Raw genomic sequence first — 12551 nt, forward strand, 5'->3', positions numbered from 1 at the left:
GCTGCAGGGCGGGATGACACCGGGTACTACTTACAGACAGAAGACAGACATCGCTGCTCAGTACAGAGGGCACAGGCTGCACTGAGTGTGTTCAATGCCCGCACCCACGTGTCCAGTAAAGTCCTCAACTTTGTAACCCGGAGTTCCGACTAAGCACGTCTGGAAGGGTTCTGTGGCAGACTGGAGGCTCAAGCGGAAATCAGTCTGACCTGTCTTGTTCACCCAGGTCACCCACAGGTTCTTTGGTTGTGATATTTGAGAGATTGCCTGGCTCCTGATGTAGCGAATCAGGAGTATTGGCAGAAACGGATACTGCTGCTTTGGTTCATTTGGCTGGAACCCACAAGGGAACTGTGGGGGTGAGCACACACATATATCCTCTTCCTATGTATTTTACCTCTGTGGGGCCCTCCCAAATCCCAAAAATGTCAACGGTTCATGGGCAGGTTCGGCCCAGTACCGTGACAATTGGTGCGGGGGACCCACGAGCCTATACCCCGGGGAAGGGGAAGGGGGAAAGGAAGAAGGGAAAAGGGAGATGGGCCTAAGAACAAAACAGCGGCAATGATCTGAGGAGGAAAGCTGATTTACAAAATAAGATATCGGAAAGAAAAATAACACAATATAATATAATATAATTGGAATTGAGGCAATTGAATCAAATAAAATGAGCAAGAGAGAGAGTGTCTGATAAACCGAAGGCCTTACGCTAACGCTGAAGGCGGATGGCTGCAACAAACACCCACTGCCGAGCTCGGTCCCGAAGGGAAGAGAGAGTCCCGTGACCGCAGACAGTTTTTATCTTTCCCTCTGGGCAGAAATATGTAGAAATGCAAAGCATCCCAAAGTCCTCTGGGGAAAGTATTTATTCTCTTCTGAGACAGGTACACCCAGAACTATCGACGATCCACAGAGCTGGAGCATTAACTCTCTAACTCCCAATACACCACATGATGTTATGTTTTGGAATATCAACATTACAACAAAAATCATAAAACCATAACACCCCTCAATTCCACTGGCATATCCTCTCCCTCCAGGAGAGGGAGCAACAGCTGCAAGACACACTCAGCAGTGGCAGCAGTAGCACGCGGAGAGCGAGCAAACTCAGGTTGGGTGTGAAGGGGAGCTGTCTGTTTTAATGGTGGAGCTGGCTTTCTTCACGCAAGAACTCGGGAAGGTCAGCGAGCAGCAGCAGGACGTGAACAGAATGAGAACCAAACACAGCCCAAGGGACAAAGGAGCACAACCTGAGCCGCAGGCACCACTGGAGGAGGTGGGCTGACTGCCGGAAACTCACCTCCAGGATGAGAAGTGTCATAGGGCACAGGAAGTGTTAAAGACACTTGCAACTTTCCTTAAAATAAAACCAAATTAAAAAAAATTTAAAAAACCCCAAACAAATAAAAATATAAAAAATAATAAGAATTAAAAAATAAAAGGAGCTTTTCTCATCTCATTTCTCACCACTGCCACCCCAGTGCTCCTTCCCAATTTCCGAGACCCTGTTCCGTAGTCCCGGTGCCCCACTCTCTCACCCCAAACCGCCCCGCTTCCTTTCGCAGCTCTCCCAGTCCCCTGTTCCCGGAGCTCCCTTCTCCCACTGCACTGCTCTGCTCTCCCACCCCGGCTCTCCCCTTTCCTCCACCCCTGAACTCTCTCTCCATCCCTATAACCCTGATCCCCATTCCCAGCTCTCCCGCTGTGGCACTCCCCTTTCCCTATTCCTGGTGCTATCCTCTCTCACTGCAGATTCCTCCTTCTTCCTCTTTGCTGCCTCCCATCACTCCTCTTCCCCACCTCGCCCTCAGTTCCCCCCTCTCCCAACCCAAACCTCCCCTCTTTCCATCCCGGCTCTCTCCATTCCCTACTCCCGGAGCTCGTTTCTGCCACATCCCGCTTATCCCCTCTCCCCCACCCCAAATCTCCCCTCTGTCCGTCCCACACCTCTTTCTTTCTGCCTTCCTGACTCCTATTTATTGCTAAAGAAACTATCATGGACATAAAAAGCACAACAGCACTATTTCATAAAGATCAGCAACAAAATGGAATGGAATACGATTGGGAAGGTTCACTGTTTACTGCCACACCACCACCATCTGCTTTTGGAGCTGTGGGCCGACATCACAGAGTAGGAGGCATTACTTTCAGAGCAGCCCTCAGAATTACAGCTGAGGTTTCTTGTGCGAAAGGGGATAGTAAAGCTATTTGGACACAACCGAACAAAGAATTAAATCAAATCTAGAAAGAAAACTTGTGCTGTTATTTATTTTCTTATTTATTTACTTATTTAAGGTTGGTTTCTTTGCTTTGTTTTTTTTATCGCAAATGAGTAAAACAGATCAAGTCAAAATGGAGGAAGTGAAGATGCTTGGGTACAGCACTTCTGGCACTCTCTCACTGATCTCTGCATGCAGGAGAGTTTAACTCAGCTGGAAATAAGCCGGAGCATTTTCCATGATGCTCTTGCATTTTCCCACCTCTGCCCTTTAACCCCCCACCTTCACTGCACGTTCCCTCCTTCCCCTTTTCCCCAGATCCCGCATCGCAACGGCAGCGGCAACAATTGGAGGAGGAGAACTCACTTCCTAAATAAGGCACTGAATGCCAAAGAATACGGTATAACACCATTTAATTGGAATCGAAGCCAATGAATCAAATATGAAGAGGGAGAGTGCAGGAGCTGGTGGAATCTTGAAGGAAGGAACCTTAAAGCCCGCCCAGCTACTACCTGGTTTTCTGTGGAACTGAGGCATCCACGCAGCCCGAGCCCTAGCACATATTTTACACACAGATACAGAATGAAGAGCAGAGCTCTTCCACGGAGCTGAAGCTGGAGAAATGCCCAGTGTTTCCCGCTATTAGGAATAGTCTTTGGAAAAACTCGCATGCAAGGCGGGTTCCAGAACCTTCTGTGTGCTTCCACGTCGGCTTCGTGCCAGGGCATCCACCAGGGCATCCTGGGAATCCCCAGGGTGGGGAAAAGGCATTGTGACATCACAGGGCAGGGCGTGACATCAGTCTTCAAGGCACAGGGCAGCTTCCCCCAGCACAGACGCTTGGGGCAGCCGCTCGATCGGGTGCTCACTGCTGGAGCTCTGCTCTGGGTGACAGCCACTCGCGTGTTGACATTCTTGGCAAGAGAACAGGACAAAGATCCACCTGCCTCTCTTAGAGCTCACCATCGTGGACATGTTTCTGTTTTCTCTAGAGGCCCCTGACTCAGACAGGATGGACCAGATGGTGGTAATCAGAATCCTCATCGAGGTCATTATATGGTGTGTCCTTTCCTCCCTGCTGAGGGCTGTTTGCGTCCACCTCTGCAGCAGAGTAAGCCGACTACGGGGAAAGGTGAGCGACTGAGATTCATCGCGCAGGGAGCGTAGTGCAGGGTAGGGTGTGGAGCAGGCAACCACAAAGGCCTTGTCCGTAAAGTGTTGCAAGGCAAACAGACTCCATGAGCTCCATTAGCTCTCCCCAGGGAGGGGAGGGCATCCGGCTCTGCTGCAGCTGTGCAGCTGCCACCATTGTTCACAGCTGCTGCAGCTGGCACCAGCACACTGAGGAGCTGGGTAGCAGGAGTGCCTTAGACCCCCAGGAGGTGTCTGAGCACGCCCCCGGGGAGAGCTCTGCACCCAGCAGTCCGGTGCTGCTTGCTGACCAGAACCTGGGCCAGCAGCACGTCTGTCCAGCCCCAGGCACTGTCATGGGCTGCAGGGCGGGATGACACCGGGTACCACTCACAGACACGAGACAGATATGGCTGCTCAGTGCAGAGGGCACAGGCTGCACTGAGTGAGTTCAATGCCCGCAGCCACGTGTCCCCTGCCCAGCCACTCCTGCTCACAGACTCCACCTTCTTCATGCAGGAGGAGAAGACTACAGACTACAAGAAAAAGCTGAAGAAGCTGCAGGCGGCCCAGACACAGAGCCAGGAGGAGGTGAGCATGGCCCAAGCCTTCCCACAAGGTACCTGTGCTAAGGGTGTGTGTCTCTCATCACCGCTCTATTTCTCTGGCAGATCTGCTCCCTCCAGGAGAGGGTGCAACAGCTCAGCAGCTATGCTGAGCACTGGGAGCAGTTGCAGTCAGGCAAACTGGAATCTCAGGCTGCACAAGAAGAGGAGCTGGCTTTGCTCAGACAAGATAGGCAGCAGCTCCTCTCAGGTCAGGAGCAGAGCTGGCAGGAGGTGAGCATGGCTCAAGCCTTCCCACTAGGTACCTGTGATAAGCGTGCATGTCTCTCATAACCTCTCTGTGCCACTGGCAGATCCACTCCCTCCAGGAGAAGGTGCAGCAGCTGAGCAGCCAAGCTGAGCACTGGGAGCAGTTGCATTTTGACACTCTGAAACGTCTGGCTGCAGGAGAAGAGGAGCTGGCTTTGCTCAGACAAGATAGGCAGCAGCTCCTCTCAGGTCAGGAGCAGAGCTGGCAGGAGGTGAGCATGGCCGAAGCCTTCCCACTAGGTTCCTGTGATAAGCGTGCATGTCTCTCATCACCCCTCTATTCCAATGGCAGATCTGCTCCCTCCAGGAGAAGGTGCAACAGCTGAGTAGCCAAACTGAGAACTGTGTGATATGGCACCAGGACACACTGAAATGTCTCGCTGCAGGAGATTTAGAGCTGGCTTTGCTCAGACAAGATAGGCAGCAGCTCGTCTCATATCTGGAGCAGAGTCTGCAGGAGGTGAGCATGGCCCACGCCTTCCCACTAGGTACCTGTGCCAAGCGTGCGTGTCTCTCATAACCTCTCTGTGCCACTGGCAGATCCACTCCCTCCAGGAGGAGCTGCAACAGCTGCAAGCCATGCTCAGCAGTGACAGCAGTAGCACCGAGTGAGTGACCAAACTCAGGTTGCGTGTGAAGGGGAGCGGTCTGTTTTCACGCTGGAGCTGTCTTTCTTCACGCAAGAGCTCGGGAATGTCAGGGAGCAGCAGCAGGATGTGAACAGAACGAGAACCAAACACAGCCCAAGGGCAGAAGGAGCACAACCTGAGCCGCAGGCACTGCTGGAGGAGGTGGGCTGACTGCCTGAAACTCACCTCCAGGATGAGAAGAGTCATAGGGCACAGGAAGTGTTAAAGACACTTGCAACTTTCCTTAAAAAAAAAACAAATGAAAAAAATTAATAAAACCCCAAACAAATAAAAATATAAAAAATAATAAGAATTAAAAAATAAAAGGAGCTTTTCTCATCTCATTTCTCACTACTGCCACCCCAGTGCTCCTTCCCAATTTCCGAGACCCTGTTCGGTAGTCCCGGTGCCCCACTCTCTCACCCCAAACCGCCCCGCTTCCTTTCGCAGCTCTCCCAGTCCCTTTTCCCAGAGCTCCCTTCTCCCACTGCACTGCTCCGCTCTCCCACCCCGGCTCTCCCCTTTCCTCCACCCCTGAACTCTCTTCCCATCCCTATAACCCTGATCCCCATTCCCAGCTGGCAACGGTTTACAGGCATATTCGGCCCAGTTCCGTGACGATTGGTGCGGGGGACCCACGGACCCACGCCCCAGGAAAGGGGAAGGGGGAAATGGAAAAAAGAAAAGGGAGATGGAACAAAACAGCCTAGGAACAAAACAGCGGCAATGATCTGAGGAGGAAAGCTAATTTACTAAATAGATATCAGAAAGCAAAATAACACAATGTAATACAATATAATTGGAATTAAATCTAATTAATCAAATAAAATGAGCAAGAGAGTGTCCGATAAACCGAACGCTTTACGCTAACGCTGAGGGCGAGACGGCAGCGAGCACCCACTGCTGAGTCGGACCCAAAGGAAAGGCAGACAGTTTTTGTCTTTCCCTCTGAGTGGAAACACGTAAGATTGCTAAGCATCGCAAAGTCCTCTGGGGAATGGAGTTCTTCTCTTCTGAGACAGGCATACCTGGAACTATCGATGATCCACGGAGCTGGAGCATTAACTCTTCAACTCTAAATGCACTACATGATGTTCTGATGTGGAATACCAGTACCAAAAATCATAAAACCATGACATTCCACACCTTATTCCACATCACTACATCATGTTTGATATATATATGTATAGAAGAACAATGATTAAAATGCATTAAATACACACACACAACATATATGTGTACATACATGGAATTACCGACTGCACTCCCCCAACATCAAATTCCATTGTGGTACACACTGAACATCCCCATTCTTCTGCATCACCCACTAAGTGGACCCAGGTCCTTGAGCAAAGACAGTTCCACGGAGAGGTTTTCTCTTTCCGGAAGCTGGAAGGACCCAAACTGCTTTTCCCAACATCCTCTTTACATGTACTACAGGGACCTTATCTACCTCTACAGTAGGTAGAGATCTGGATTGGGCAGGACCATCGCGACTGATGGATCCTCGAGTGTTGACCAGCTAGGTGGCTTCTGCCAAATGCTTCTCCCAGTGCTTAAATGTTCCGCCACACATTGCTTTCAACATGGTTTTTAACAACCCATTGTACCTTTCAATTTTACCAGAAGCTGGTGCGTGATAGGGGATATGATAAATCCATTCAATCCCATGAACTTTGGCCCAAGTATTTACAAGAGAATTTTTGAAACGAGTCCCATTATCGGACTCAATTCTCTCTGGAGTGACTTGTCACCATAGGACTTGTTTCTCGAGCCCTAAGATGGTGTTTCGGGCGGTAGCATGGGGTACTGCATATGTTTCAAGCCACACAGTGGTTGCTTCCAACATGGTGAGCACATAACGCTTACCATTGCGAGATCGTGGCAAGGTGATATAATCAACCTGCCACACCTCCCCATATTTCTACTTTTGCCATTGCCCTTCCCCCCAAAGATGTTTCATCCCCTTGGCTTGTTTAATTTTGGCGCATGTGTCACAGTCATGGATAACCTATGCAATAGCATCCATAGTTAAGTCCACCTCTCGGTCTCTAGCCCACTTATACGTTGCATCTCTTCCTTGATGGCCCAAGGTCTCATGGGCCCATCGAGCTTAAAATAATTCACTCTTGTGTTGCCAGTCCAAGTCTGCTTGAGCCACCTTAACTTTGGCAGCTCGATCTACCTGATGGTTATTTTGTTGTTCCTCAGTTGCCCGGCTCATAGAAACATGAGCATCTACATGGCGCACCTTTACAACCATATTCTTTATTTGGACAGCAGTGTCTCTCCACAGTTCAGCAGCCCAAATACGTTTACCCCTCCGTTGCCAACCATTTTGTTCCCATTGCTGTAACCACCCCCATAAAGCCTTTGCCACCATCCATGAGTCAGTGTAAAGATAAAGCACAGGCCACCTCTCACGTTCAGCAATATCTAGGGCCAGCTGGACAGCCTTTACCTCTGCAAATTGACTTGATTCTCCTTCTCCTTCAGTGGCCTCAGCAACTCGTCGTGAGGGGCTCCACACAGCAGATTTCCATCTGCGGTGCTTACCCACGATGCGACACGATCCATCTGTGAAGAGGGCATATCTCTTTTCATTGTCTGGTAGTTCATTATATGGTGGGGCCTCTTTGGCACGTGACACCTCCTCTGCTGGTGCTGTTCCAATCTTTTTACCTTCAGGCCAGTCCATGATCACTTCTAGGATTCCTGGATGACTGAGGTTCCCCATCCGAGCTGGCTGTGTAATCAGCGCAACCCACTTACTCCAAGTGGCATCAGTAGCATGATGGGTGGAGGGAACCTTTCCTTTGAACATCCAGAACAGCACTAGCAGTCGAGGTGCCAGGAGGAGCTGCGTTTCAGTACTGATTACTTCGGAAGCAGCTCGAACCCCCTTGTATGCGGCTAAGATCTCCTTCTCAGTTGGAGTGTAGCACTCCTCAGACCCCCTGTACGCCCGACTCCAGAATCCAAGGTTAACCCTGTGCCATGGAATTTTACTCCTGAGCACTTGCAGAATCCTGAGGAGCTAGGCCTGTATCTGAGGAATGGGTGTTGTGGCTCAGAAAGATCTGAGGTGGAACAGCTTATCTGGGGCTTGGCTTACGCTTACGGAGGCATATATACTGTTCGGGAGAGAGAGAGTGTCCATACTGAGGCTCAGACAAAAGAGGAAAACCTCCAAGGCACATCTGACCTGCCAGAGAGAGCACCCGTATCAAAGTCGGTAGCCGCGGTGGAAGACCAGAAATGGAAACGTGTGTCCTCACGCCTAGAACGCAAAGAAGAGGTGTCGAAGGAAGAGGAAGATCCAGGCGAGGGGTGGTCCTCAACACCACCACCACCAAGAAAGGCAACAAAGAAAAGTGAGAGGCATGGACATAGTGATGATGAGGATGATGAGAGAGTCAAAGTTACCACGTTTTGTCATCCCATGAAATTGTCTGAGATCCAAGGCTCAAGAAAGGAGTTTATTCGACATCCGAATGAGATTATTGTCACTTGGTTGCTTTGGTGTTGGGACAACGGGGCCAACAGCGTGTCCCTCGATAGTAATGAAGCTAGCCAACTAGGAAACATTGCCCGTGATCCGGCTGTCGACAGAGGGATCAGCAGGTATATGGATGGAATCACCAGCCTCTGGCAACGAATGTTAGTAGCTGTGAGGGAAAGATATCCCTACAAGAGTGACCTGGCACCTAAAGTGAAAAGATGGAAAACTATTGAGGAAGGCATCCAGTCTTTGAGAGAAACGGCTGTGGCGGAAATGCTGTATGATCCCACATTGATCCTGACGATCGGGACCATGATCCCAAGAAAGTAAGGAGTACACCCGAAATATGTCAGAAGCTTTCAAAAACAGCACCTGCAGTGTCTCGGGCATGGACTCAAATGCAAACGATCCAAATGATTTATTACAGATTTTAACATCCCTTATATACTTTCACAAGTTCTCTCTTGTAACTTTCCCACCCGCCTTTACATATCAACAGTGTAACTTCCCAAAACAGTCCTTAACGGTGCATACAGGCGATGATCCAATCAGGGCTGTGAATCTTCCCAAGCCATGCACTCTTCCTCCAATTAGGGCCTGCCATCACACAGCTTACTTGAACTTGTTTTCCTTTTCTTCTGGAAGTGTCCTTGGTTCTCAGCCTTCCTTTCTCATGCTGTTTATCCTGTTCCACAGCTGCAGCTCTAAATATGCTTTTTGTATTCCCACAGGTTTGGCTTAAGTTAGGGTTAGGGTTAAAGTTACGGTTAGGGGTAGGGTCAGGGTTAGGGTTATGGTTAGGGCTGGGGTTAGGGTTAGGGTTAGGGTTAGGGTAAGGGTTTAGGGTTAGGATTAGGGTTAGGGTTAGTGTTATAATTGGGGTTAGGGTTAGAGTTGGGGATAGGGTTAGGGTTTGGTTAAGGGTTAGGTTTTGGTTTATGGTTAGGGTTAGTCTTAGGGTTAGTGTTAGGGTTAGATTTAGGGTTAGGGTTCGGGTTAGGATTGGTGTGGGGTGAAGGTTAGGTTTAGGTTTATGGTTAGGGTTAGGGTTAGTGATAGGGTTATGTTTAGGATTAGGGTTAGGTTTTGGGTTAGGGTTAGGCTTAGGATTAGGGTTAAGGTTGGGGTTAGAATCCAGCTTATGCTTAGGGTTAGGGTTAGGGTTAGGGTTAGGGTTAGTGTTATGTTTAAGCTTAGTTTTAGTCTTAGGGTTTGGTTTAGGGTTAGGGTTAGGCTTAGGACTTAATTTAGTAAGGGTAGAGATAGTGATAGGAGGATGGTTGGACTAGATGATCTTATAGGTCCTTTCCAACCTTATGAACTTATGAACTTATGAACTTATGAACTTAGGCTTAGGGTTAGGGTTAGGGTTAGGGCTAGGTATAAATTTAGGGTTAGGGTTAGGGTAACAGGGTTAGGGTTAGTGTTAGGGTTAGGTTTATATTTAGGGTTAGGGTTAGGGTTAGGGTTAATGTTAGGGTTAAGGTTAGTATTGGTATTAGACTTAGGGTTAGGGTTAGGTTTAGGGTCAGGATTAGGGTTAGGATTGGTGTTAGGTTTAAGGCTAGGGTTAGATTTAGGGTTCGGTTAAGGGTTAGGTTTTGCGCTTGGGTTAGGATAAGGGTTAGGGTTAGGTTTAGAGTTAGGGTTAGGCATAGGATTAGGCTTACGCTTCAGTTTAGGCTCATGGGTAGGGTACGGTTATGCTTAGGGTTAGGGTTAGTGTTAGCGTTATGGTTACGGTTTGGGTTACAGTTAGGGTTAGGGTTAGGGTTAGGGTTAGGGTTAGGGTTAGGGTAAGGTTTAGGGTTTGGGTTAGGTTTAGGGTTAGGTTTAGGGTTTGGGTTAGGGTTAGTCTTAGGATTAGGGTTAGGGTTATGTTTAGGGTTATATTAGGTTATAGGGTTAGGGTTATGGTTTGGTTTAGGGTTAAGCTTAGGGTTCGTGTTAGTGTTAGGGTAAGGTTGAGTGTTTGGGTTAGGGTTAGGGATAAGGTTAGGATTGGGGTTTTAGTAGGGTAAGGGTTTGGGTTAGGGTTTGGCTTAGGGTTTGGGTTACAATTAAGGTTAGGTTTAGGGTTAGGGTAAGGGTTAGGGTGAGGGTTAGGGTTAGGGTTATGGTTAGGTATAGGGTTAGGGATTGGGTTACGGTTAGGGTAGGGTTAGGGTTAGGGTTAGTGTTAGGGTTAGGGTTAGAGTTGGGAATAGGGTTAGGGTTTGGTTAAGGGTTAGGTTTTGGTTTATGGTTAGGGTTAGTCTTAGGATTAGGCATAGGGTTAACTAACTAGGGTTAGGCATAGGATTAGGCTTACGCTTCAGTTTAGGCTCATGGGTAGGGTACGGTTATGCTTAGGGTTAGGGTTTGTGTTAGCGTTATGGTTACGGTTTGGGTTAGGGTTAGGGTTATTGTTATTGTTAGAGTTAGGGTTAGGGTTATTGTTAGTGTTAGGGTTAGGGTTAGGGTTAGGGTTAGGGTGAGGATTAGGGTTAGTTTTAGGGTTAGGGTAAGGGTGAGGATTAGGGTTAGTGTTTGTGTTAGGGTTAGGGTAAGGGTTTAGGGTTAGGATTAGCCTTAGGGTTAAGTTTACTATTAGGGTTAGGGTATAGTTTTGGGTTAGGTTTAGGTTTAGGTTTACGTTAGATTTAGGATTTGAGTTCGAGTAAGTGTTACAGTTAGGGTAGGTTTAGGATTAGGGTTAGGGTTAGAATTGATGTTATGTTTAATGTAAGGGTTAGGGTTAGGATTAGGGTTAGGGTTAGTGTAAGTGTTAGGGTTAGGGTTAGGGTTAGGGTTAGGGTTAGGGTAGGGTTAGGGTTAGGGTTAGGGTTAGGGTTAGGGTAGGGTTAGGGTTAGGGTTAGGGTTAGGGTTAGGGTTTGGGTTAGGGTTAGGGTTAGGGTTAGGGTTAGGGTTAGGGTTAGGGTTAGGGTTAGGGTTAGGGTTACGGTTAGGGTTAGGGTTAGGGTTAGGGTTAGGGTTAGGGTTAGGGTTAGGGTTAGGTTAGGGTTAGGGTTAGGGTTAGTGTTAGTGTTAGGGTTAGGGTTAGGGTTAGGGTTAGGGTTAGGGTTAGGGTTTGGGTTAGGGTTAGGGTTAGGGTTAGGGTTAGGGTTAGGGTTAGGGTTAGTGTTAGTTTTAGGGTTAGGGTAAGGGTGAGGATTAGGGTTAGTGTTTGTGTTAGGGTTAGGGTAAGGGTTTAGGGTTAGGATTAGCCTTAGGGTTAAGTTTACTATTAGGGTTAGGGTATAGTTTTGGGTTAGGTTTAGGTTTAGGTTTACGTTAGATTTAGGGTTTGAGTTCGAGTAAGTGTTACAGTTAGGGTAGGTTTAGGATTAGGGTTAGGGTTAGAATTGATGTTATGTTTAATGTAAGGGTTAGGGTTAGGATTAGGGTTAGGGTTAGTGTTATGATAACGGTTAGGTTTAGGTTTAGGTTCTGGGTTAGTGTTAGGGTTAGTGTTATATTTAGGGTTAGTGTTAGGGGTAAAGTTACGGTTAGGTTTAGTGTTAGGGTTAGGGTTAGGATTACAATTAGGGTTAGGGTTAGGGTTCGTGTTTGGTTTAGGTTTAGGATTGGCATTAGGTTTAAGTTAAGTATTAGAGTTTTGGTTAGGGTTAATTTTAGGTTTATGATAAGGATTAGATTTGGGTTTAGGGTTAGGTTAAGGGTTAGGTTTAGTGTTAAGATTTGGGTTAGGGTTAGGGTTACGGTTAGGATTAGGGTTAAGTTTAGGGTAGGGTTAGGGTTAGGGTTAGGATTGGTGTTAGGGTTAAGGCTAGGGTTGGGGTTCTGGTTCTGGTTAGGGTTAGGTTTAGGATTAGGTTTAGGGTTAGGGTTAGGGTTACGGTTAGGTTTAGGTTTACGGTTAGGGTTAAGGTTTGGGTTAAGGTTAGTGTTAGGGTTAGAGATAGGGTTAGGGTTAGGGTAGTGTTAGGGTTAGGATTAGGGTTAGGGTTAAGGTTAGGGTCAGGGTTAGGGTTAGGGTTAAGTTTCGGTATAGGGCTAGAGATAGGGTTACGGTTAGGGTAGGCTTAGGGTTAGTGTTACGGTTAGGGTTTGTGTTATGGTTAGGGTTAGTGTTAGGGTTAGGGCTAGTGTTATAATTAGGGTTAGGGTTAAGGTTGGTTATAGGGTTAGGCTAAGGTTTAGGGTAAGAGTTAGGGTTAGGATTGGTGTTAGGGATTAAGATTAGGGTTAGGG

At 48.0% G+C, this 12551-nt stretch overlaps 1 long non-coding RNA gene across 1 annotated transcript; it reads left to right on the forward strand.

Moving 5' to 3' along the window:
* Window positions 1-9394: 9394 nt before the first annotated feature.
* Window positions 9395-12209, forward strand: LOC136057270 (uncharacterized). Its single transcript, XR_010623013.1, has 3 exons — window positions 9395-9421; window positions 9859-9876; window positions 12173-12209. It is a non-coding gene; the product is annotated as an uncharacterized LOC136057270 (long non-coding RNA).
* Window positions 12210-12551: the final 342 nt, after the last annotated feature.

The sequence above is a fragment of the Cyrtonyx montezumae genome, unplaced genomic scaffold (genome assembly GCF_038088225.1).
Source record: "Cyrtonyx montezumae isolate F1298 unplaced genomic scaffold, pur_monq_1.0 scaffold_60, whole genome shotgun sequence".
Taxonomy (NCBI): domain Eukaryota; kingdom Metazoa; phylum Chordata; class Aves; order Galliformes; family Odontophoridae; genus Cyrtonyx; species Cyrtonyx montezumae.